This window comes from Sciurus vulgaris (assembly GCF_902686455.1).
Source record: "Sciurus vulgaris genome assembly, chromosome: 1".
In the NCBI taxonomy this organism is placed as follows: domain Eukaryota; kingdom Metazoa; phylum Chordata; class Mammalia; order Rodentia; family Sciuridae; genus Sciurus; species Sciurus vulgaris.
This window is the reverse complement of record NC_136461.1, coordinates 121,975,355-121,981,584: the sequence shown is the minus strand read 5'-3', so window position 1 is coordinate 121,981,584 and position 6,230 is coordinate 121,975,355. Positions and strand designations below refer to the sequence as shown.

The window sequence follows — 6,230 nt, the reverse complement described above, 5'->3', positions numbered from 1 at the left end:
GAGGAGAAATCCCCACACTGCTTGGGACTTTCCTCTGGGAAGAATCCTCCTCCTCCGATGCAATGCTGGGGAAAAGGTAGAGACAGTGAGAGATCTGATTTGCTGATGACACCATTAAGCTCGTTGGTCCTCATGCTTCTTGACTTTGAGCATATCCTCCTATAAACCCCTCTCCTCCAGTGGATTCTGAAATAATGCTCTTTCCTGACTTCCTTTCTTCCTTTTTTAGCATTCATCTTCAGAACCCTCCGCTGGCCTCTCTTCCTCTGCACATTCCCTAAATGCTATTGCCCAAGGCTCAATCTCTGCCTCATTTTTGCTGTATGACTCATCTTCTCCCTGAATGTAACTATTAGCAGAATCTGGACCACTTCCAGGTCTCCTGCTCTGGCCCAGATGTTTCTCATGTTTGAGGTCCCTGTATCCAATAGCCACCTGGATGTTCCCAACTACATATCTCAAACACCAATAAGGGGGAAAAAATCTCTCCCTTGTTGTCCCTGAATTAGTTCTTCACTCTGCCATCCTGTCTTCTGCCCCCAACCCCAGCCCTGGGAATTGTTCCCAGGGCCTTCTGGATGCTAGATAAGTGCTCTACCACTAAGTCATAACCCGTTGTCACCCTGTCTTAATTAATTGATAGTAGTTACTCAAAGCCTTAGTTTTTTTTGGTGATTTGTTTTGTTTTTTGGTACCAGGGATTGAATCCAGGGATTCTTAACCACTGGGCCTTTTTTTTTTTTTTTTTAAGACAGTGTCTCACTAAGTTGCTTAGGGCCTCACGAATTGCTGAGGCTGGCCTTGAACTTGTGATCCTTTTGCCTCAGACTCCCAAGTCACTGGGATTATAAGCATTTACCACTGCACTTGGCTTCTTTCTAGTTTTTTTTTCATTTTCCATCCCCGACTACCATTTGGTCATCAAGAGCTGTTGCTTCCATTGATTATGTTCTCTGGAATCCATCCAGGTTCAGATAACCTTATAAGTTACCCTGCCTCACAGTAGACTAGAGGAAGGGGATGTGGGGATCAGGGGATGAAACCCATCAAATTATGTTATTGCATGTACAAATATCTAACAACAAAGCCCACAATTAGGTAAGTGATAATGCACCAATACAAAAATGTCATTCTTCTTTTTACCCCATTTTGGTTTCAAAAAATGTAATTATTTTTCATAAAATGTGAAATTTATCCTGCCTTAGAATAAAAATTTTAAAAAGTACTGGAATATAGCTCAGTGGTAAAGTACCTCTAGGTTCAATCCTAATACCAAAGGAAAAAAAAAAAGGGACTAGAGCCAGACCCAGACCCAGGGGCACACACCTGTAATCCAGGGTGAGGCATAAGGATCACAAGTTTCAGCAATTTAGTGAGACTCTCAGTAATTTAGTGAGATCCTGTCTCAAAATTAAAAATTAAAAAAGACTGGGACAGTAGCTCAGTGATAAAGTGCTTCTGGGTTCAATTCCCAGTACCAAATAATAACAACAAGAAACAGCTTCTTTTTTAACCAAAGATGCCCTAAGCAAAAATTCAGGCTTCAGTCAGACATCCAAGCCCCACACCCTTGTGGCCAGGGTTGGATGCATCCCAGCCCTGAACTCAACTTTGAAGGAACCTCTGTCATCTGGGGTAAGAGGCTGGAACTCACAGAAGACTTGTTCTCCTAAAGACTGTGGGAGAAGTTAGACTGCACAGAAAGCTCACTAGGCCCACCACAGTGGTACAACCTGTAATTCCAGTGACTCAGGAGGCTGAGGCAGGAGGATCACAAGTTCTAAGCCAACCTCAGCAACTTAGTGAGACCTGTCTCAAAATAAAAAAAAAAAATAAAGGCCTAGGATGTAGCTCAGTGGTAGAGTCCCCTTTGGCTCAATCTCTAATACCACCAAACAATAAGAAAAAATAAAGATCACTATGTAAAGATGAGCAGTATAAGCCATTGTCAGATGCAGCCACCTGTTGCTGTTTACACAGGCCTCAGCCAGTTACCGTGGGATGTTTTCCCAGCATCAACTGCTGTCCTGCTTTCATTCAAATATCAAAAGCAAACAGTAAGAATTAAAAAAGAAAAAAAAAAAAAAAAGCAAACAGTAGGTCTTCATTCTGGTGCAGCTCAGTGGTAGAGCGCTTGCCTACCATATGTGAGGCACTGGGTTTGATTCTCAGCACCACATACAAATAAAATAAAGGTCCACTGACAAATTTAAAAAAAAATTAAAGCAAGCTGTAATGGCTTTTGATTTTCTGATCCAAGACTTAATTTCTGTGACTTTATTTTACAGCAAATTTTTTTGAGGAAAATTAATAGCTATCCTTCATAACAAAAATAAATCTTGGGGCTGGGGATAGAGCTCAGTTGGTAGAAAGCTTGCCTCACATGCATAAGGCCCTGGGTTCAATCCCCAGAACCACAAAAAATAAATAAATCTTCTCTGGGTGCCGTGGCACACACCTATAATCCTAGTGGCTCTGGAGGCTGAAGCAGGAGGAACACCAGTTCAAAGCCAACTCAGCAACTCAGCAAGACCCTAAGCAACTCAGCAAGACCCTGTCTCTAAACAAAATATTAAAAAGGGCTGGGGATATGACTCAGTGGTTAAGCACCCCTGGGTTCAATCTCTGGAATCAAAATAAATAAATACCTATAAAAAATAAATCTTCCTCACCACTTTGCTTGTTCCTTCCTCAAAACATTATCCTTTGGTTTTTCTTAACTATTATAAAAGGCTGCATAGAGAGGTAGTTACGAAGACTGGGTTTATGCCTTGTAAATGGAGAAAACTGTATTCTAACTTAGTAGTTTTCTCATGATGTAATGACATAAAATCATGTCAAATTCCTAGGAAAGAGTCTGACGTATTTTAATAGCTCAATCAACATACTAGCTTTTTCTTTTTTTTGATGGTGGTAGTGGGGATTAAATGGAGGGGTTCTCTGCCACTGAGCTACATCCCCGACACATGTTATTTTTTTATGTTGAGACAGGGTCTCACTAAATTACTGAGGCTGACCTCAAACTTGCAATCCTCCTGCCTCAAGCCTCCAGAGTAGCTGGGATTACGGTGTGCACCGCTGAGTCTGGCTAGCACTTATTTATTATTGTTATTTACCCCTTTCCCCCAAGAATTCAAGAAAGGACTTCTGATTGAACTTTGGGAGCAAACACGCGCTTCCATCAGTAGGAGCGGTTTTCTGAGCATCACCAAAGTCGTAGACCACAGGTATTGCTGGGCCATTGTCAGTCCAACATTTCCCTAATCCATATTTCACTGGGTATTTCTGCAGGAACACAAAAGAAAAGTTTTGTAAGGACAGTAGATATGCTGCCTTTGGGCAGGAGAGGGATCCCTTCAAGTCAATTGTCATTATTCAGAAACCAGTCTGAATAATAATGACTCCTTCCCCATGGCTACATCTCCCCAACAGTCCCAAGTCCTCTGTGTCTCTTCCTCCTTCTTCCCACACTTCCTCCTCTAGGCTTCTTCCCTTGTCTGGCTCAGGGTTTCTGAAATATGCATGATATCGCTGTGAACTCATTAAAATATCAATGCAAATAGTAGTGACTTTGATTTTCCCAGCAACTCAATCATAACCTGGCTTCACAGAGCAGGTTTGTCCCCCAATCCAAAACACTTAAGTGTTCCCCCAGCCAGCAGCCCTGTGTACCTGGTAGAGGCCAAACAGATTATGTCCAAAATGCTGGAAGAAGCCAGTTGTGATGCGGTACTTCAGCAGAGAGTTATTCCGCCAATTCTGCATGGGGCTGTTGTTGGGCACATGCCAGATGCCCAGGCCTGGGCCTGGATGTCATAGTAGCCAGTGTTCTGGAAAAGCAACCAATATTGAGACTGACCAGCCCAGCAGGTCCCACAGGGGAAAAACACACATGGGCTCCCTCAGCTGAGCTGACAGCTCTGGGCTCCAGGTGGACAGATGGCCAGCCATGCTCACACACCCCTTCCAGCTGATCTTGGCCCCCAGCACCACCTCACTGCCTAATGACCCTGTGGGGAGGGAGCTGGGATGCAAGATGTGTAGCTACTTCTCTCTTCTGCTCCAGCACTATGTCCACAGCCCACCTCCCAACCCTCCCTCCTGCTGTGGCCCAGCCACACTCAGGTCCTCACCCTTTTCCAAGTGGCACCCACCTTATAGTCGTTGCTGGTGGCCGCCTCAGCAGACCCAAAGGTGTTGTAATTGGCCCAGTTGCCATACCCCTCCGGGTAGTCTGCTCTATTGCCCTGCTGACTGGACCACCGATCGCCCACCGTGCACTTCCCAGGCATGCTGTTCTCGTGCACACTGGCCACCAGGGTCCAGCCGCCACCCGCAGAGGTCATGTCCAGAAGGTCTGATAGACAGCACCATTCTTGGCCCGGAGGAAATACAGGCCATCTGTAGAGAGAACCAGCCAGAGCTTCCCTGTGTGTGAGCTCATGGTCCATCTCAGCCCTGTGACCAGAATGGCCCTGGGAAGTTAAAAGTGTATTCTGAACATTCTCACAATGTTCACTTATCTCCATGGGTACAATAATAATCCTCCATGGGTATCTTGTGTTTCTTCCCATCCATAAGCAGAGGCATTGACCACCTTTGTTCTGTATTATTTTCTCAAGGAATTTATAAACCAAATAGAGAAAGATGGTTCCTCCCTTTATATAGTGCCTCGCTCTGGCCAGGATACTCCAGAAATCATCATGCATGTCCCATCTGAGTAGAGATCAGAAATAGTCCCCTGAACTTCTCAGAGCAAATGGCTCCTTCCCTTATTCAGATTCCCTAAACTCAGAGTGTGCCTCTTTTCCACAACCTGCAGGAGGCTGGCTCCTCTGTAAGTACCTTGCACATTTCCCCACATAGGCAGGGCTTAAGTTCAGCTTTTATCAGAAAGCCCATGATTCCCCACAAAACATGGGAACATGGGAAGTTTGTGAGGAGCTACTACCTGGTCATTCCTCACTCTCCTCCCTATCTTCTATGAAAGCTGTCACTGCTCAGTAATCATGACAGATCTCATTGCCTCCCAGATTCTGATGAGGTATGAGGCTTTTTGTGGCATCCTACCCCCACCCCTCTGGTTCTATGAGATTGCTTAGCTGCAACACAGATTGGCTCCTCAGCAACAGAGCGCCCTACTACCCACATCACGTCATCAACCAGCCCTTTTTTGGGAATCAGAAAAGCTGACATCTTTGCTAATCTTGATTTTTCTCTTTCTGAAAGAAACTACCTGACTCCACAAAGAACTTTTTCTTTCTTCCTTTCCTTTCTTTCTTTGGCCTCAAACTTTTGATTCTCCCACCTCAACCTCCCAAGTCACTGGAGTTATAGGCATGTGCCACCACAACTGGTTTGTTTGTTTACTAGCCAAATTTGTCAGCCCGCTTGACAAACCCACTACGTGTAGAGATGTCACCTGGCCCAGCACAAGAAAACACTGATACTCTGGCTTCTGCTTTGCTACAGTAAGGAAGGTCTATGTCTCTGCCTCTGGCATCCCACACGTTGTGGTAGCTTCCATGAACCTGCGGCACACTAACTTGATAGTTTACGAGTAGAGGAGGATCTTAACTCATCAGAATTCTTGCCGCCACCCTAAGCATCACTGGCAATGCCGCATGTTCCTTGTGTTCAGAAGATTATGTGTCTGCATGGAACACAAACACCTCAAAATTCCTACCTGGTTCCAGCTACAGTGGTACACACCTATAATCCCAGCTACTCCAGAGGCTGAGTCAGGAGGATCACAAGTTTGAGGCTAGCTTGGGCAACTTAGTGAGACCCTGTCTCAAAATAAAAAATTAAAAGGACTGGAGATACAGTTCAGGGGTAAGAGTGACCCTGGATTCACTTCCCAGTACAGTAAAAAAAAATAAAAGAAAGAAAATCCTACTGGAAATCTCTTTTGGGTGAAAACTAGAGCCACAACAAGAGTCTATCCTCTTGATTTCCATGATTAGGCTGTGTTTCACAAAAAGTGACTTCAAAGAGAGAATGCTGGGTTGGTTCATTTTTAACCTCTTGCTCTCTAGCAAGTTTCTCTGATTTCCTTACAGCTTCTAGGCAGGGAAGAAAAGAAAGAGGCACAGGCTTTTCCCTCCCATTATATCTCAGGAAAATGGGTCACTGTTATAGAACATGAGAACAATTCTCATTAATAGATCTGGTACCACTGAGACCATATTTCCTGCATATTAGCTTCAGACCCCACCCCACTGCATCAG

The 6,230-nt window shown here is 44.5% G+C and overlaps 1 pseudogene across 1 annotated transcript; it reads right to left on the bottom strand.

Moving 5' to 3' along the window:
* Nucleotides 1-225: 225 nt before the first annotated feature.
* LOC306654378 (intelectin-1a-like) lies at nucleotides 226-4,444 on the bottom strand (annotated as a pseudogene). Its single transcript has 4 exons — nucleotides 4,155-4,444; nucleotides 3,673-3,830; nucleotides 3,177-3,285; nucleotides 226-449 (listed from the first exon to the last, which is right to left on the bottom strand). The product of its transcript is annotated as an intelectin-1a-like (transcript).
* Between the last annotated feature and the right edge of the window lie 1,786 nt (nucleotides 4,445-6,230).